The sequence below is a fragment of the Erpetoichthys calabaricus genome, chromosome 6 (assembly GCF_900747795.2).
Source record: "Erpetoichthys calabaricus chromosome 6, fErpCal1.3, whole genome shotgun sequence".
Taxonomy (NCBI): domain Eukaryota; kingdom Metazoa; phylum Chordata; class Cladistia; order Polypteriformes; family Polypteridae; genus Erpetoichthys; species Erpetoichthys calabaricus.
In genome coordinates, this window is record NC_041399.2 from 45,133,731 (window position 1) to 45,155,087 (window position 21,357).

At 41.2% G+C, this 21,357-nt stretch overlaps 1 long non-coding RNA gene across 1 annotated transcript; it reads left to right on the forward strand.

Moving 5' to 3' along the window:
• Nucleotides 1-1,831: 1,831 nt before the first annotated feature.
• Nucleotides 1,832-13,372, forward strand: LOC127528409 (uncharacterized). The gene is made up of 3 exons (XR_007935298.1): nt 1,832-2,029; nt 5,791-5,900; nt 13,084-13,372. It is a non-coding gene; the product is annotated as an uncharacterized LOC127528409 (long non-coding RNA).
• Nucleotides 13,373-21,357: the final 7,985 nt, after the last annotated feature.

Genomic DNA, 21,357 nt, shown 5'->3' on the forward strand with positions numbered 1-21,357 from the left:
TATATATATATATAATATAGTGTGTGTGTGTTAGGAATATTGCAGATATGGCAATATTTATGTAGCACATTTTCATACAAACAATGTAGTTCAAGGTGTTTTAAAAGAAGTCAAAGAGAAAGTTGCAAGTAAAGAAAAACAAACGAGATTAGGTAATACTATTAAAGAATAAGTAACAAAGAAAAACAAATCCATATGATCTTAAAAAAATGATGAATATCAAGTGGAAGAGTGGCATTCTTATATACAATAACATGATGTAAGTCTCTAAAGATGACCCAAAGAGATTTCAGCATTTTATTAGTAAAAGAACAGTCAAAGAGAAGGTGAAGTGTATCAAGAATAGTAAAGGGGAATTTAAAAAATACAGTCAGTGATCTATCCATGTCCATCCATTTTTCTAAGCAATTTTCTTTTTTCATTACAGGATTGTAATGGCACAAGGTTGAATGGGATGGCAGTCTGTCACAGATCCATCGTGACTCTTATCTCTCCAGTCACCAGTTAACCTAACATACACGTCTTTTGGAGGGCAGTTAAATGTGGAGAGAACCGACGAACTCCACAAAGCCAGTGTCCTATAGCCGTGTGAGAGAAGCACAACTAGTCCACATGCATACGCCACGTGTCACAAATTAAACTTTTAAATTATTGTTACACTTCACACCTTACATCTGTTTCTCGTTAGTAGATATCTGAATAATATATTTTTACATATATGTGATTAGCCAGTACTGCCATTTTACCAGGCCAACGGCAATTTCTTTTGCCTCAGTTGATAAGAACAAAGTTTGAAGAAATGAAAGAAAACAATGCAAACCAGTGACAGCAGTGTAGGTTAATCATACCAGCCTCTGATAAGCAGTTTAAATTCTTCACTTTGAAAAGGTGGCTGTTGTTTTCAATTATAAATTGGAAGAGAAAATCACCAGTTACCAAACATTTAAATAACTAATTAAGAAAAATGGCACTAAGCATGTTTCTTTCAGCTTCAGAAATAACAAAACAGTGAACACAGTAAGGTACTACTTAAAGTGTGGTGTTTTATAACTGGAGTGAGGCAGAGAGCAGACGATAAGCCGAATGAGGTACAAGCCTCAGACTAGTAGTGTGGAGTTCTTTACAATGTTAGAGATCTAGTTGCTTCCTTATAGTAGATGGAGAGGGACAATAAATGGCAGGAAATAATCGTGAAGACTTTCAGGCTCTTATCTGGCAGCAAATATTCCCCTATTGGAATAAAGGTGATGGGTTGAAGGCTGCTGGATAGATCTGGACATCTAACGTTTTGCAGTGAGCTCAGTAGGCTGCTAGAGAGACTGTGCTGTAAGGGAGCCCCTCTGCACTTATTGTGGGGATCAACTTGGAAGTGAACTAGAGGCAAGCGGTAGAGGTACCATGATGTAGGAAAGGGAGAGAGAATTAAGGCTGATGACTTACTGGCCAAGGGATGAAAAGAAAGTGTCTTGAGAGAAATTAACATACCTCTATTTTTCTATTTGGACAAATGAGCAAGTAGATACGCCACCACACTAGACAGACAGGTCATTGAACTGTGAAGGTAGGGGCGGAGGGTCAGAAAGGGTTTTATCTGTGATATGTTCCTTTTTTCCTTTACTTATGTTTCGTTTTGATTTGACTTTGTAGAGTAATTACAGAATTGTAACTGCTGTATATAGAAGTATTGGCCATCTACTGTAACTGCTAGTTATCTCTTAAGATTATAGTTTATCTCCAAACATAATAATATGCAAATGTCAGCAGGGCAAATGAGGATACTTCATGAAACTACTGCATCGGTGGTACACAATACAAATATATGGTTTGTGTTTATATATGCTCAATATCCACTTTTTATCTATGACTCATTTTTTGCCTCCAGAACAGTCTACATTCTTTGAGACATTGTGGTGGTGTGGGGTCGGCTGCATGCTACCAGTTGCATCCCAGGAGCCTCTTGAACCCGGTACAGCTAATAACGTACCAGAGGGATGAGCCGGAAAATGAGGACTCTCACTCAAAGCAAGTGGTGGGTACAAAAATGAACATATTGCTTTTATTAAAACCAGCAAAAAACCCAAACCGTTGTCCAAAAATGCAGTGCTCTCTTCAATAAATAAATAATCTTGAAAAACCAGGTGACAATCCATGAGATTAAAAATCAGCATTAAAGATGAGAGTAAACCAACAGCCATCAGCTCCTTCATGTTCTGTCAGGCAAAGCCAGCACAACACCCTTTTTGTCTCCCCAGCTTACCCATTGGTCACTCAGCTGGCGGAAACACTAGCGGCTCCCCGTCATGTGCCTCTGTGGGAGCAGCACTTCAATCGCACACCACAAAAGGCTGATGAAGCAATTGAGAAAGACCACACCCTCACGTGCAGGTATGTCTCACTCCAACGAGCACGCACACCCATGGAGATTGAGCCGGCCATTAAATTACAGGTAAAATTCCTTTACAATGAACTGTCAGGGACCTAAAAAAATATTTAGTTGTAATGAAAATTTTGTAGTAATGCGATTCTGTATTTGTCACTATAGTGCTTTCTATAACTTGTGTCCAGGCATTTGCAATCATTTCAATAGCTTCTTTCACGTTAATTTTAATCTCCTCCTGTCTACAAGTTATGCTAACGAGAATTTTTCCTCAGCATTTCCTTGTGATAATGCACTTCCAGAGTGCGAATGATGCCCAGATCCAATGGCTTGAAGCACTGCTGTGCAATTGGGTGGGAGGAATTTAACACAAACATTATCTAAATGTGGAAGCATGTTGTGGGCAGCACAGTTATCAATCAGAAGCCGAATCATTCTTTTCTTCTTCTTTATATTGTGAGATTTCTGAACTCTTTTGGTTTTCCCCACCCACCCAACAGAAACAACACACTGAAGTGCATCCTGAAGCGCGATTGCCATGTCTGTGGAAGATTGTTTGGCTGCTGCCGGGGCAGGGCAACAGCAGACTCGCAGCGTTGCAGTGAAGTGCCATAGCAGCAAATCCTAAAAGATTGGGGTCACGCTATAAGTCCCTGTTCTACACCCCAAAACACGAGGCTGAGTCTCAGTACTTTAGCAAAACCAGCTTTATTCAGCTTGAAAAAGGAACAGCACGGTTATTTATTGTAGCCACTCTCCTATACACAGACACAGCAGTCAGGCAGGATTGTGACTAGGTTTGTGGCCAAGTAATACAGTTCCCTGCATTTACAATGTTCCTTGCATCACCCATCGAGATCTTTTCTGTTTGCTTCGGTGAAGAGCCGTAGCGGCACTGTGACCCAGCTGTTGCCCCAGCAATGGATAAACAGTCTTTCACAGACGCGCTGATCGCACTTCGGGACGCTCTTTGGCGTGTTGTCCAGTTAGGGGAGGTCCCAAGAGAGTTTAGAAACCTCACATTTTTTTGAATGCGTGCCGCATTAATAGGAATGTTTCTTGAACGAGCATTACTGAACCACATAAAAACTGCTTTTTCGATGTCTTCCAATGCAGCAGTTCGCATACGTTTGCAACCCGAGATTTTTCTTGTTTTTTTGCTTGGTCTTTCAAGAAAGTTGACACTGTTGATGGTGAAATTCCAAATTCACTGGCAACGTCTTTTTTTCTTTTTGCCGCAATCGAGAGCTGTAAAAATGTAGTTTTTTTTTCTCTTTAATATGAACTGTTATCGTTTTTTGTGTCTGCCGTTTCAATAGGAGGGTAACAATGAGTTAAATTCCAATGGATGTTTTTCAAATGTTGACGAGCAATAAGTAAAAAGTATCACTGAAAACCACAGAAAACAAACACAGCAAAACAACAGTACGAGGAAAGTTCAAAGAAAGAAAAAAAATTTACAATGTTTCTGTTTGCGACCACAGAACTAACTGCTCTGTGGATGATTCATTCAGGCATTTCAAGGTTTTTTGGGCACTTCATTGTAATGAAAGTATCTGCTGAATGTATTTCGTAGTAACAAGATTACTATAGACTTGTGTCACATGGGGAAACTGTTGGGACCATAAAAATACTTCATTGTAATGAAAATTTCGTTGTAAAGATAGTCATTGTAACAGAATTTTACCTGTAATTATTTATTTAAAAATGGGCCAGTAAAAGGTTAATCCCTAGATCCAGTATACCACAGACATGAACTGAAAAAAGATGCTGGAAACTTTTCTTACAGATTTTTCTCCATACTGACAAAATGGCATCACACAGTTCCTTCAGTTTTTTTGACCATGCATTCTTTCTGCAAACCTCCTCCTCTACCTCATCCACAACCTTCTCTAATGGATTGAAATATGGGGACTGTGCAGACCTTTGGAGAAGCCACCCTGAAATGATATGTGCATGTTATCCTGTTGGAAGCACCCATTTGAAAAACTGTTAACAATGGCCATCGTTATGCGCAGGATGATCATCAATGTTTAGAGATGCTATGGCATTCAATTGATTAACAAAAGATACTGAGAGGTTAAATTTATGCTAAGAAAACATTCCTAACAATATTATGGTCAGGGCCGACACCACCATTAAGGTGAATTAGGCATTCACCTAGGGTTCATATCATAAGGGGGATTCAGCAGCACAGGTTAGCTACCGAACAGTTGGTTAGCACGCTAATAAGTTTGGGCACAAAATAATCTAATGGCGGCACTGATTATGGTACCAACCAGCAACCTGTACAGTTGACATTATGCAGGATGGGTACATGAATTCAAATTGTTCAGACTAGATTATGACTGTACTACCTGGTGGCAAATTGCTCAACTTCTAGTTGGAGGGCATATCAAACATAATGAATGCAGTTGGTAGATCTTGTTACCCTGATTATGTTTTAACTACAAAATGAAGAACTGCAGCGGATGCCAAATCAAATGACTTTGTGACAGCTTTTCAGCACAGTTCTAAATTTTTCAAAGTACCACAAGCTCATCATATGCTGACAGCTAATTAACCTGACAATGTGTCTGTTTGAAGGCTTTCTAGATCTAGAATTCAGCCACAATCTCAGTCCCTTAATTTTTCTTTATCAATACTGCCATGGTAAGACAAACAATATGTTTCTGTTAGAGGGAGTTGCAGCACCCCAAACCCCAGACACAATTGCACAGACATAAGTGTCAATATAAGGTTTTATTTGCATTAAAATACCTTGCAAAGTCTTATGCAATTCTCCCACCAATTATTTTCCTTCACCTTCCACTCCTCCAGGCAAGCTTCATCCTCTTCCACCTGATTGACTCCTGGCTGTTATTGGGTGGCTTCTTTTATCTAAGACCCGGGAATACTTCTGGTGCTAGGGCATAGCTTGTTGGAAACATTTCTGGGTCAACTGGAACTCCTGGAAAGTAGGGACTGTGAATCCCAGCACCTTCCGCTGACAACCTTCATGGAACCCAATAGGACTGCCACATGGGACTACAGATCCCAGTATGCCCTGTGGGTGTCTTTGTGAGATAATATGATCTGGAGTATTGGAAAATGGTCGACTGTTCTCAGCTCACCCAGTCTTTCCATTGCATTTTCCTCGTGGCTAGTAAGCCAGTCCACGTTTTCCATCCATTACAACATACACACACATAATCAGGTTGTGGCAGAAACTTAGTTTCTTAATAATCCACACAAGTATTCATCTGGAGCTCTCCTTTGGCAAAACACTCCTACACCATTAAACTGCACAAAATAGAGTTAAACATTCGACTACTGTGAATTTTGAAAACAAGCATAATGCCTGTGTTAATTTTGTTGTGTTTTATAAATATGTTTTGGCAAATTTACACTTTATTTATTGGTTTCTGTTACAGGATTGCACCCAGCAAACTCTTTTCTGCTTGGCTGTGCGATTGAACCTTGTAAAGGATCTGCTATGTGTGCTTCTTGCCTTAAACTCCGTACTGCTGAAATAATAACACAGGTATTTTGACTTCAGTTACATAAGTATTGTGTTCGAGTTACTCATTACTTTAAAAAGTAGTCTATGTAACATATGTTACTCTTATCGTAATAACCCACTGCCCTCGAGATTGAGCTGCTGAGCTTAGCACTGTATGTTCAGTTCATCAATAAAAAATTATCAATTTCTGACATGTTGAGCCAGATTATTTTAGCTGGCAGAATGAATAATGCGATCACCAGAACACTACCTCTGGAAATGTATTTTAGGGAGATTTCTACCCGTGACTGCTGTAAGCTTGTGCAAAACCAATACACGCGCAGGCTAACAGAGTGTGACGGACATGCGCAGACTAAAAAATCCTTAACAATAACCCAGTTATGGGTTTACATGGGCACATGATTGGATCATTCGTGGAGAAAATTGCCTCTGTTAATCAGGTGTCTTTGAGGCCAATAATCCGATTTCTATAATAGGAGTAAGGGTTTACATGGCATTTTAGAATGTAGGATTCTGTGAATAATCTGGTTATTAAAGCGCATGTAAACATGCTTTAAAAAAGACGAAACATCATACAAATGTGCCATTCTCTTGTTTGTGTGGTCCAAAACACCTGCATTTCTTCTTTCCTCAGGACCACATTCTGTGCATTGTTCTTAAAGATAAGCACTCATTTTCCACATACACACACACACACACACACGATCCTGCCCCTATGACTTTGTTGGGGTGAAATCCAGTCTCTGGGGATGTCAAAGTACACAATTGTCAGCCACAGAGTCACTTTGTGACTGTCCCCAACTCACAAAGATTATACAAATGAAGTCAGGAAAATTGTGGAGTATGATGGGGGCTTTAGACAATTACCTATTTTAATCTATATAGATATTGTTATAACTATAGCTATATCCCATCACCCTAAAACATGAATTTCAACATGAGATCTTTCTTGACACATCAAAAAAAATGAAAACTTGGATGGTCTGAATTTGGGTGAGCTATCCTAATATTTTATTTCATGAGTTGCAACAGATATTTGAAATATTAAAATGTTTTCTTCAATTCTAATGTATCCATCCATCCATCCATTGTCTCCCGCTTATCCAAGGTCGGGTCGCGGGGGCAGCAGCTTGAGCAGAGATGCCCAGACTTCCCTCTCCCCGGCCACTTCTTCTCGCTCTTCCGGGAGAATCCCAAGGCGTTCCCAGGCCAGTCGAGAGACATAGTCCCTCCAACGTGTCCTGGGTCTTCCCCGGGGCCTCCTCCCGGTTGGACGTGCCCGGAACACCTCACCAGGGAGGCGTCCAGGAGGCATCCTGATCAGATGCCCGAGCCACCTCATCTGACTCCTCTCGATGCGGAGGAGCAGCGGCTCTACTCTGAGCCCCTCCCGGATGACTGAGCTTCTCACCCTATCTTTAAGGGAAAGCCCAGACACCCTGCGGAGGAAACTCATTTCAGCCGCTTGTATTCGCGATCTCGTTCTTTCGGTCACTACCCATAGCTCATGACCATAGGTGAGGGTAGGAACATAGATCGACTGGTAAATTGAGAGCTTCGCCTTGCAGCTCAGCTCCTTTTTCACCACGACAGACCAATGCAGAGCCCGCATTACTGCGGATGCCGCACCGATCCGCCTGTCGATCTCACACTCCATTCTTCCCTCACTCGTGAACAAGACCCCGAGATACTTGAACTCCTCCACTTGGGGCAGGATCTCGCTCCCAACCCTGAGAGGGCACTCCACCCTTTTCCGGCTGAGGACCATGGTCTCGGATTTGGAGGTGCTGATTCCCATCCCAGCTGCTTCACACTCAGCTGCAAACCGATCCAGAGAGAGCTGAAGATCACGGCCTGATGAAGCAAACAGGACAACATCATCTGCAAAAAGCAGTGACCCAATCCTGAGTCCACCAAGCCAGACCCCCTCAACACCCTGGCTGCACCTAGAAATTCTGTCCATAAAAGTTATGAACAGAATCGGTGACAAAGGGCAGCCCTGGCGGAGTCCAACTCTCACTGGAAACGGGTTCGACTTACTGCTGGCAATGCGGACCAGACTCTGGCACCGATCGTACAGGGACCGAACAGCCCTTATCAGGGGGGCCGATACCCCATACTCTCGGAGTACCCCCCACAGGATTCCCCGAGGGACACGGTCGAATGCCTTTTCCAAGTCCACAAAACACATGTAGACTGGTTGGGCAAACTCCCATGCACCCTCCAGGACTCTGCTAAGGGTGTAGAGCTGGTCCACTGTTCCGCGACTAGGACGAAAACCACACGGTTCCTCCTGAATCTGAGGCTCGACTATCCGACGGACCCTCCTCTCCAGGACCCCTGAATAGACTTTTCCAGGGATGCTGAGGAGTGTGATCCCTCTTCGAAGTACTCCCCCCACCGACCCACAACGTCCTGAGTCGAGGTCAGCAGTGCATCATCCCCACCATATAAAGTGTTGACACTGCACTGCTTCCCCTTCCTGAGACGCCGGACGGTGGACCAGAATCTTCTCAAAGCCGTCCGAAAGTCGTTCTCCATGGCCTCCCCAAACTCCTCCCATGCCCGAGTTTTTGCCTCCGCAACCACTGAAGCCGCATTCCGCTTGGCCTGCCGGTACCTATCAGCTGCCTCCAGAGTCCCACAGGACAAAAGGGACCGGTAGGACTCCTTCTTCAGCTTGACGGCATCCCTCACCGCTGGTGTCCACCAACGGGTTCGGGGATTGCCGCCACAACAGGCACCGACCACCTTACGGCCACAGGTCCGGTCAGCCGCCTCAAGAATAGAGGCACGGAACATGGCCCATTCGGACTCAAGGTCCCCCACCTCCCTCGGATGTGGTCGAAGTTCTGCCGGAGGTGGGAGTTGAAGCTACTTCTGACAAGGGGCTCTGCCAGACGTTCCCAGCAGTCCCTCACAACACCTTTGGGCCTACCACGCCTGACCGGCATCCTCCCCCACCATCGAAGCCAACTCACCACCAGGTGGTGATCAGTTGACAGCTCCGCCCCTCTCTTCACCCGAGTGTCCAAGACATGTGGCCGCAAGTCCGACGACACAACCACAAAGTCGATCATCGAACTGAGGCCTAGGGTGTCCTGGTGCCAAGTGCACATATGAACATCCCTGTGCTTGAACGTGGTGTTTGTTATGGACAATCCGTGACGAGCACAGAAGTCCAATAACAAAACACCACTCGGGTTCAGATCGGGGGGGGCATTCCTCCCAATCACGCCCTTCCAGGTTTCACTGTTATTGCCCACGTGAGCATTGAAGTCTCCCAGCAGTACGAGGGAGTCTCCAGAAGGTATGCCCTCTAGCACCCCCTCCAGGGACTCCAAAAAGGGTGGGTACTCTGAACTGCCTTTCGGTGCATACGCACAAACAACAGTTAGGACCCGTCCCCCCACCCGAAGGCGGAGGGAGGCTACCCTCTCGTCCACAGGGGTAAACCCCAATGAACAGGCTCCAAGTCAGGGGGCAATAAGTATGCCCACACCCGCACGGCGCCTCTCACCGGGGGCAACTCCAGAGTGGTAGAGAGTCCAGCCCCTCTCAAGGAGATTGGTTCCAGAGTCCAAGCTGTGCGTCGAGGTGAGTCCGACTATATCTAGCCGGAACCTCTCAACCTCGCGCACTAGCTCAGGCTCCTTCCCCTTCAGAGAGGTGACATTCCACGTCCCAAGAGCCAGCTTCTGTAGCCGAGGATCGGACCGCCAAGGTCCCCGCCTTCGGCCACCACCCAACTCACACTGCACCCGACCTCCTTGGCCCCTCCCATAGGTGGTGAGCCCATGGGAAGGGGGACCCATGTTGCCTCTTCGGGCTGTGCCCGGCCAAGCCCCATGGGTACAAGCCCGGCCACCAGGCGCTCGCCATCGAGCCCCACCTCCAGGCATTTAAATAATCTGTATTGTTAATAATTAAAGTTTTATCTGTATAATATAATCAACATATTTTGCTGCATTTCATCATAAAAATGATATCGTCATCATACACACTTTATAAAGTGGCGCAGGTTGTGCAATATTATAACTGTAGTGCAAGTTAACAATGAGGTAATTGTACTTATAAGTACAAACAGTTCTACAAGGAGCCCTTGATTGAGTGCGTTTATAGTTCTTGGGATTAAACTGTTTGTGAACCGCGAGGTCCGTACAGGAAAGGCTTTGAAGCATTTGCTTGATGCTGTATACCGATAATTCTCTTTCCGATCAGCTGCTGCTGTGATTCCCCACTCAGATACAGTGATATAAATACTCCGAGTGGTGCATTGAGAGTAATATGGAAAAAGATGATCCGCTGTGGCAACCCTTAACGGGAGCAGCTGAAAGAAGAAGAAGATGCAGTGAGAGTAACAACGCTAAAGCAGTTATGGTATTTGGAATACTATGGCTATTCCCTGGACCATTATATTGTTACAGGTTAATTACAATCAGATGCATTACACTAATAAACAATATGCAGTTAGTTTCAGTGTATTTATAAAGCCGCGTCAGGAATATGGGTCTAAGAAAGAAAGGGTAACCACACAGGAACAGTAGCACTGCTTTGACGCTGAGTGCCACAAGTCTGCAAAACCAAGCAGAGAAATTGTGTACTCCAGGGTATGAGGTACCGTGGAAATGTGCGTGGCTTTACGCCAAGTTCAGGTTTTATACATCGCGATTTGAGCGTGGAAACATTGGTACGCAACATTTCTGTGCGTACGCACCGTTTATACATGAGGCCCCAGGAGTGTCCAACTCCGGTCCTGCTGGGCCGCAGTGGCTGCAGGTTTTCATTCTAACCCTTTTCCTAATCAGCGAGCAGTTTTTACTGCTAATTAACTCCTTTTCCATTCATTTTAGTAGCCCTGTTGTTAAGGATTCAGTCCTCTGAATTGATTTGTTTCTTCATTAAATGGCAGCCAAACAGAAATGAGATGTGAAACAAGCCAACAGATGACCAGCTGAACTGGAACGTCAAACTCCAGGCAATTTCACTCCAACCAGTTTCTTAATGTGAAGGTTGCGATTCTTGCTGTTAATTAAAGCCATTATTGAATATCATGACTTATCGCTGCTCTCATTCTGCCACAGCAGACTGTTGATTTTCTGTTTTTTCTAAGATCACCGTCAAGATGTTTTGGTGACCGAGACCTTCAGCTTTCTTTATTTTCAGGTTAGCTGGTCATGTGGCAGCTTGTTTTGTGTCTCATTATTGTTTGGCTGCTTGTTTAGGTAAAAGAAACAACTAAGGGGCCTGAGTCACGTCAATTAAAACTAAGGCAAAACAAGTTAATCAGCAGTAAAACTGGTCACTAATTAAGAAAATGGTTAGAATGAAAACCTGCAGCTGCTGCGGCCCACCAGGACTGGAGTTGGACACTCCTGTCTAGATCAAACTAGACATTGAGACTTGTTGAACGATATAGCATATGTGGACATTTTCTCATACCGGTGAGTCAGGAGGCTCCAGACACAAAATCTGAAATGATTTCAAAGTGTTTGTAAGTAATTTTTATGAACACAATATCCATCTATTAACAAACCTGAAATATTTTGGCAGCAATCGGCATCCAACCCTTTACAGCAGGGGTAGGCAACATCAGTCCTGGACGGCCGCAGTGGCTGCAGGTTTTTGTTCCAACTCAGTTTCTTAATGAGAAGTCAATTATTGCAGATGAAGCACTTATTGCTCAAGTGACATTTTGATGCTTCATGTTAGTGGTCTTGCTTACTAAGATTCTCCACTCTGAATTGCTTATTTCAGTCTTAAACAGCTGCATTCCCTGTTTTTAACAGCTCCCTATTAGCAGTGAGATGTAAATGACTAGGGAGCCAGCAGTTCCCCATCTAACTTGTTTCCATTTGCACCTGTGTGGATTCATCATGCACTATTTGGTTTAATAAAACACTTACTGTATGAGAGAAATGTTACAGACTGAAGATTACCTGTTTTAGGCTTCAAATCTTTTAGATGATATCCTTGGAAAGGTAAAAAGCTATGATATAAGAACCCAACATTGCAGACTAATAAGCCATACAATTAAATTAGTTGTGAGACTGGCAAGGATTGGTTTCTAAGTAAGCAGTTGGGTTGAAATGAAAACCTGCAGCCACTGCGGCCCTCCAGGACCGACATTGCCCACCCCTGCTGTACAGGAAGCCATATATATGATATGATATGAATAAGAAAAGCTTTCACCAGGTCTATTGAAATAATCAGTTGTCTACAGCATTTTTATAAGTTCAGATCAGCAAAAATATGCATAATAAGAAAATCAAATTAAAATTATGCAATTTTAAAAAATTGTTACCTTTTAAATGCAGGTTTGGTCCAATATGCCTTAATGCTGCTCCACAGAGAAGATGCTTACACACCTACTCACCTGTCATGTTCTGGAAACTGCTGACGTGTCAGCACTCTTTCATTTAATAATTATAATAATCTTAATTTAGTACACTTCCCGAGGTGTGAGATTGTAGACGCTATGCCATCAGAAGTGGGTGTTTAGAATGTAATGATCATCAATATTCCAGGCTTTTAGTCAACTTTTTATTTAACATATTAATATTCATTTATTAAGCTATTTTTAAAAAAGCTCAACATGATCACATCTGTATTAGAGGCCACTTCACAGTACAAAATATGACAGTCACTTTATTAAAAAGGCAAAAGTCATTATAAAAGAACCTAGTGGCACATCTTGATGAGGACATGTCATTCAGATCAGCTAATGCCTCCAAAATAATGCTAAGTTGAGATCTGAAGTGAGTTTGACTTGGTTTTTTGTTCCCTGTATTTACACTTCTCTTTCCAAATGTTTGTACAGAATTCAACTTTAAGCAGCTTGCATTCATGCCGTAATTGTTGTAGAACAGCTTTTAAAGTAACAGCAGCCTTCTTAATTGCTCTTTTCATATTTTTGACTTGCCCCATCTACCAATTTTTTAAATAATTTTAAACACTTCCTACATGTCACCACCGTTCTGGAAAGATTCAATTCACAGATGATGCTTTAACATCCTTCTTCTAATATTGAGATCAGTATCTTAGAGAAACTTTTAGCTTAATATCTCTTGACTCCTGCTCCATGCAAAATAGAACATATATTGTCCTGCATGTGTGTCCGAGGACCACCTTCTGGGCTCTCCTGAGATCCCAGGAAGAGAGAGGGCGCTTTCGTTAATGGTATTGTCTCTTTTTCTCTCCACAGTGCAGAGAACACGTCTAGTAAGGGCAATTGATCTGGAGACGCTCCACCGCGTCCAGCTGAGATGGTATAAAGCCAGACACCCCCAAAAGGAGACGTTGCATTTTGGACTTGAGCCATTCCATTATGGAACTCTTCCAAAGTCTGACTTTGTTTAACAGCTCCATGCCCAGTGATTCAGATTCAACAGCATTCGACTGGTCTTGGATCTTATGTGCCATCATATACTTCTTTATTTTGATGTTTTTGTTTCAGTATTAAAGAAGTGGTCTGCCTGGCAGCCTGTTTTTGGACTCATCACATATATATACATACAGTATACTGTACAGTATATAGGAAGCATCTCTTCTGACCAGAGCAACCCAACAGATGAAGCTCCTGTGTCAGACCCTAAGTTCTGCAGCTAGAGCCAAATCATTTTTGTTTTCCATTCTGCCTAATGGCAAGAAGCAACAGGTGTTCTTTGGTTGGACATTTCTATTCATTAAACAGGATGACCCGGTTGGAGTCCCAAGTTTTTCCTTTGCGTGACCTGTCATTACTGCACCTAGCCACAAAATGTGTATGTACAGTATTACATGTGTGTGTATATACATATATACAGTATATATACACTAGAGGGCTCCCCCCCCCCCCCCCGCCTGTGTTACATGCCAACCACTTCACGTCTCTGACGCTCGTGTTGTGAAGAGGGGGGCTGAACGCACCCCAAGGAGATACAATCGCTCCTCTGACTCTCCCTCTTAAACGGTGATACAATGGGAAAGTTTTTTTTTTTTTTTTTTTTTTGACCTCCTTTTTGCTCGATCAGCTGCTGGCTTGCTGCTGCTGCCGTGCCGTGTGATCTGCCTCTCACACGACACACTTCTGTCATATCACCTATGTCCATATATTCGATCTCTTTTCGCTTTTTTTTCCCTTTTAATTTTATTGATTTTATTGTAATCATTCCATACAAATAGATCAATTTTTACAAAAATTAGGATTGAAAACAAATCAACCCCCACACCTGAGAAAGAGAGCATTGGCAATGCAGTAAAACTTAAAGCTAGTAAAAATAAATAAAATGATGAGTTTAATAGGCGGATAAAGATAAATAGAGAAGAAAAAGAAATGGGAAGAGAATTTGCTTCCTCAGTGCTTTAAGAGCTTTTTCTAAAATGTTATTGATTAGATCCTGCCAGGTTTTGAAAAAGTTCTGCACAGATCCTCTAAGTGAGAATTTGATTTTTTCCAATTTCAAATAATATAAAACATCAGTTACCCACTGACTAAAAAGAGGAGAGTTAGGATTCTTCCAGTTTAACAAAATAAGTCTGCGTGCCAATATTGTAGTGAATGCAATCGCAGTTTGTTTTTCCTTCTCCACTTTAAGCCCATCTGGAAGAACACCAAACACAGCTGTTAATGGGTTAGAAGGGATTGTGACACCAAGGCTGTCTGAAAGGCACTTAAAAAATTTTTGTCCAGAATGATGTTAATTTGGTGACATGTGACCCAGTGAGGCTGGAACTTAATTGCAGCGTTCGCAGGTTAGATCTTGCCCTAGAAATATTTTGGACAGTTTTAAGCGAGACAGATGTGCTCGATATATAATTTTGAATTGAATAATTGTATACTTTGCACATATGGAGTTCGAGTGAATTCTCTGCATTGCTACTTTCCACTCCTTTTCTTATATGTTGAGTGAGAGATCCTTTTCCCATTGTCCTCTTGGATTTTTGAAAGGGAGGGACTGTAAAATAATTTTATATATTGCAGAAATGCTATCCTCGAAACTGAGCAATATTTTTCCAGCATAGAGGAAGGTGGGAGATGAGGAAAATTGGGCAGGTTCTGTTTAACAAAGTTTCTAATTTGAAAACAGTGAAAGAAATGTGTTGCTGGAAAGTTAACTTTGGAATGTAATCGTTCATAGGATGCAAAGATGTTGTCTATATAAAGATCTCAAAGTTATTTAATCCCAAATCTTTTCCAGATATTAAAAACTGCATATGTTTGCGAGGGTTGAAAAAGGTGGTTCTCATGCAGAGGAGCCACAGATAAAAGATTCTCCATCTTAAAATGCTTGCATATTCTGAGTGAGTGAAGCACAACTGGGTTATTAGTATATCAGCGATAACTTGCATTTCTTAGGGCACAAAGCAGGGACTATAAAGAAGTACTGCAGGATGTTATTTCTATTGCGCACCAAGCCTGTGTATGTTCATCTATTTGTGTCCAAGTTTTTATAGCTTGTATGTTTGCTGCCCAGTAATAAAACTGAAAGTTGGGTAGAGCCATGCCACCTTCTGCCTTAGGTCTTTGTAGGGTCGCTCTTTGAATACGTGGATGTTTTGTTCCAAATAAATGTGGTTATGGTTGAATTTAATTGCTTAAAAAATGATTTATTGATGTATATTGGAATGTTTTGAAATAAAAAGAGAAGCTTAGGAAGGATATTCATCTTAACAACGTTAATTCTTCCAGCTAGAGTGAGATGAAGGGTAGACCATCTATGCAAGTCTTGCTTAATTTTTTTCATACAGACAGGGAAATTTTGTTGATAAAGAGCTTTATGTTTACTTGTGATATTTACCCCTAGGTATATAAACTGATCTGCAATGATAAAAGGGAAGGTGTCCAATCCCATATTGTATGCTTGTGAATTCACTGGAAAGAGCACACTTTTATTCAAATTAATTCTGAGACCAGAGATATTTTGAAATTCTGTAAGTGCTGTTAAGACTGCAGGCACAATATTTTGTGGGTCTGATATATACAGTACCATATCATCTGCATATAGAGAAATGTTCTGTTCAAATCCTTCGCTGATAATCCCCTTTATCTCATAAGCATTATGACAGTGAACTGCCAGTGGTTTAATGGCGATTGCAAATAGCAGTGGTGACAAGCGACATCCTTTTCTGGTACCATATTCTAGTTTAAAGTAGTCTGAACAGATGTTGTTAATACAAACTGAAGCTTCTGGATAGTTATACAGTAGTTTGATCCATGCACAAATGTTCGGGCCAAACCCAAATTTCTCTAATGTAATAAAAAAGGTAGTTCCATTCAATCATGTCAAATGCTTTTTCTGCATTCAATGATAATATCATCTCTGGGTGTTTGACTTTGCTTGTGAATACTGTATATTACTTTAAACAGGTGTCGAAGATTGGAAGCTAAGTGTCGGCCTTTAATAAATTCAGTTTGATCTTGTGATATTACCGAAGGCAGCACTTTCTCCATCCTCTTAGCTAGGACTTTGGAGAGTATCTTAACATCATTATTCAGAAGTGAAATTGGTCTATATGATGCACAATGTAATAAGTCTTTATTTTGTTTAGGAAAGACAGTGATTAATGCTTGGTGAAACGTTTCAGGTAGAATTTGATTGTCCCTAGCTTCTGTAAATGTTGCTAATAAGTGGGGAGCTAGCTGAGTGGAGAATTTCTTATAAAATTCGGCAGGGTAGCCATCAGGGCCTGCTGCTTTCCCACTCTGAAGTGACTTTATAGCATCTTTATCCAATTCCTCTGCACTAAGAGTATCTATTTGTGGTATCTGTAATGCATCCAGAAATGCATTAGATTGTCTGTTGTCTTCTTTAAACTCAGTAGAATGTAAGGATCTATAGTAGTCTCTAAATGTGTGCATTAAATTTTTATGGTCAATGATTTTTTCGCTCTTATCTGTTCGTGTTGGTGATTGCTGGGATTGCATTGCAAACTTCTTGCTTGTGGATTTGTTGAGCTAAGAGATTATTAGCTTTCTCTCCATGTTCATAGTAATGATGTCTTGATTTAAAATTGAGTTGTTCAGTTTCTTTAGTTGTTAAGAGGATGAGCTCTGAATGCAGAAACTGCCTTTTCCTATGAAGAGCCTCACTTGGACACCTGGCATGTTCTTGATCTATTCTAGTAATTTCGCTGGTTAGCTCTGATACCTTCTTGGTTTCTAATTTATTTCTGTGGGAAAGATATGAAATAATCTGTCCTCTTAAGAAGACCTTTAGGGTTTCCCAGAGCATTCCTGCAGAGACCTCTGAGGATGTATTTGTCTCTAGAAAGAAACTGATTTGTTTTGATATAAATTCTGTACAGTTCTTGTTTGCTAATAGAAGTGGGTTTAAGATGCCATCTGTGAGATGAGTATGTGGGGTATAGTGATTTCAGCTCCAAGATCAGAGGGACATGGTCAGAAATAACAATAGTGTCGTACTTGCAAGATTTAATCGTAGGCAAGAAATTGTTAACTATAAAGAAATAATCAATTCTTGAGTAGCTATGATGCAGTGGTGAGTAGAAGGAATATGTTCTTGAGTTTGTGTTTAGAAACCTCCATGGGTCTGATAAGTTGTGGTCAGTTAAAAACTGTGTAATTGTCTTTGCAGTGTTAGATGTCATCACCCCTGTGACAGGAGACCTGTCTAAGAGTGGATTTAAAACACAATTAAAGTCCCCGGCCATTATAATTTTATGGGTATTCACAATGGGAAAGGATGTAAATACATTTTGCATGAATTCCCTATCATCAACATTGGGTGCATAAACATTTATCAAAATCACTTTACAGTTAAATAAATTGCCCATGACAATCACATATGTCCTTTCAGGATCAGATACTACATCTGATGCTACAAATGAGACTGTTCTATATATGAGAATTCCCACACCTCAAGTTTTCATTGTAAAGCTGGAATGGAACATTTGGCCAGTCCACTCTTTTTGTAGCCGGAACTGATCCTTGCTTAGCAAGTGGGTCTCCTGTAAAAATACTATTTTAGCGTTTAGACCTGTTAGGTGAGAGAATACTTTCTTTCTCTTTAATTCATGATTCAGGCCTTTAACATTCCAGCTCACAAAGTTAACTGCATCATGGAGACATTGATTCTGAATTTTTTATGTCATTTTGTAGTCTTAACTGGAAGTGAGACAACTTTAACCTTAATTTCCAATTGTCCCACGGGTTACTGTCATGCAGCCTATTGTTACGTTGGTAATTATAATTATAAGGATTAAAAGGATAGATTAGAGATACCTTGCTCTCTTTCTCTCCCCCCCTTATCCCCCCACCCCACCATTTTGCCTCCTCACGTGAGGCTGGACCCCACTTCAGAGTCCCAGTCCTCTGACATACCTAGAGACAGAGCACGTCCAAAACAAAACAAGCCCCCCAGCAGCGGCGTTTGAGGATTAAATAGTAGAGATATCTATTGCTGATAAAGTCTAAATACTATATTCATAAAATATATTCTTCAACAGTCTTGAAATATTAAGATAATAAACCCTAGGAATGGTGTTAAAAATGGCCCTGGATAAGCATAGTAAACCATAATGCAATAATAACAATAAGAATAAACCAAGGGTATGATGTTAAATAGTTTTTTTTTTTTTTTTACTATTCTAAAGGAGACTAACTAATTTCTTCCACACATGTCTCGTCTCCTCCTAAGATTTTTTTTTATAATAGACTAGCAAAATACCCACGCTTCGCAGCGGAGTAGTGTGTTAAAGAGGTTATGTAAACATATATATACATATCTACATATACACATATCTACATATACATATATTTACATATATACATATATATATATATCCATCCATCCATTTTCCAACCCGCTGAATCAGAACACAGGGTCACAGGGGTCTGCTGGAGCCAATCCCAGCCAACACAGGGCACAAGGCAGGAACCAATCCTGGGCAGGGTGCCAGCCCACCGCAGATATATACATATACACATCCACATATATATACATATATATATATATATATACACATATCAACATATATATACACATACAGTACATATACACACATACATACACACACACACACACATACATACACACACACACATATACATATACACATACATACATACACATACATATATATATGTTACAGCCAAAACCCGAAGTTCAGCCAGTTCCCGAATTGACCGGCCATTTCGCATTTTGGCCGCGAGGTGTGGCCAAAGTCCGAAGTACTAGAAATGACCAGCATATATGCTACTTTGGCCAGCCATTTTGCGAAGTGGCGAGAACTCCCTGGTCAAAATCCGATGTGCTGATGTAAGACTGTCCGCTCAAGGTGCGAAGATGCTTAAAAATTTTCAGATGCAGATTCAGAAGTGAGTTTTCCATTCTGCACGAGAAACTGCTCAAGGCGGGTTTTGTTCAGCAAAGCGGACGCCACTTGAGACGGCCTTCCCCTCGCCCAAACACTAACCTTAAGGTCAATAAAATAGGTCCCTGATGTTAAGTCACTATTTTATTGCTAAAATGATAACAGAAATGTGAAATCTACTTATATACCTGATCTTAATTATTGTGAAACAACCAAGTGGCGTCCGCTTTCTGAACATGAGCCGCCAAGGCTACACTCAACGCAATTGCACTACTAAGTGCGCAACAAATCGCTGCTCATGCCTTTTTCCTTCCGACTTTGGCCGATCGCCCCATGCCATTTCGCAAACTGGCTGTCCAAATCCCGAAATCGAGGAAAAGATCGGACATTGGCCGGTCAATTTACAGCGACATTGGCCATTTCCCGATTTGGCCGGACATTTCCCGCTTCGGCCAATTTCGGGTTTTGGCCGTAACATATATACACACATACATACATTCACACACACACAGACATATATATATATATATACACATACAGACACATATATATACATATCTACATATATATACACACATATGTATGTATGTATATATATATATATATATATACAGTAATCCCTCCTCCATCGCGGGGGTTGCGTTCCAGAGCCACCCGCGAAATAGGAAAATCCGCGAAGTAGAAACCATATGTTTATATGGTTATTTTTAGAATGTCATGCTTGGGTCACAGATTTGCGCAGAAACACAGGAGGTTGTAGAGAGACAGGAACGTTATTCAAACACTGCAAACAAACATTTGTCTCTTTTTCAAAAGTTTAAACTGTGCTCCATGACAAGACAGAGATGACAGTTCAGTCTCACAATTAAAAGAATGCAAACATATCTTCCTTTTCAAAGGAGTGCAAAGCAAGCAGTCAAAAAAAAAATCAATACGTGCCCTTTGAGCTTTTAAGTATGCGAAGCTCCGTTCAGCATGTCCTTCAGGAAGCAGCTGCACACAGCCCCCCTGCTCACACCCCCCTACGTCAGCGCAAGAGAGAGAGAGAGAGAGAGGGAGAGAGAAAGTAAGCTGGATAGCTTCTCAGCCATCTGCCAACAGCGTCCCTTGTATGAAATCAACTGGGCAAACCAACTGAGGAAGCATGTACCAGAAATTAAAAGACCTATTGTCCGCAGAAACCCGCGAAGCAGCGAAAAATCCGCGATATATATTTAAATATGCTTACATATAAAATCCGCGATGGAGTGAAGCCGCGAAAGGCGAAGCGCGATATAGCGAGGGATCACTGTATATATATATATATATATATATATATATATATATATATATAGACATACATATATACATACATACATTCACATATATATGAGACAGTCAGAGACTTTGGTTCTGGTGATATGATAATAATTTTCCCTTCATCTCCGTGTTCCAATTTAAGTCAAAATTAAAAACAAAGGTAAGTGCTTCTTTTCTCTAATGGCAGAGTGTTTTGTCATGCACTCTCTGTTTATAGGTGTGTGGCATTAGGCCTAAGATAAAACAAACTATTTTTTATGAATCTTGCGCCTTTTGTAAAATACAGTAATATATTTTGAAATGTATATGGTTGTCCAATAGAAAGAGACTCCGTTCTATTATAGTGAATCAGTATTGTACAGCAGTGTGGCACAATGTAAACTGCTGGAGCTCTAGAAGAGTGGGTTTGAATCCTAGTCCCATACACTGTCTGCATTGTTTGCGTATTCTCCAAGTGCCATTGCGGGTTTTTCTCTGTGTTTCTCTAGTTTCCTCCTCCTCTCACATTCTGCAGAAATAGAAATTAGGTTTATGTGTATCTCTAAACTTACATGCTATGAGTGAGAAGAGGTGTTTGAAGGATTTTGCAGCCCATATAGTGTTGTTTCCTACTTTTGTGTTCGATGCTCTTGGAGTCGACTTTGACCCCCACAATCCTAAATTGGACAAAACACAATTTTTCATCCTTATAAGCATGTGAGAAGTGAGTACTATATAGACAAGATGAAACTGATAAAGGTAATGGGTTATGCTTGCAGGGACTAAAACACTGAAGAAAAACTGGTTAAAACCTTTACAAATGTAAAAGTAGACATTGTATTACATTTCTAAAGTCTGTGGAATGCTGTCCAAACTAGTAAGATTC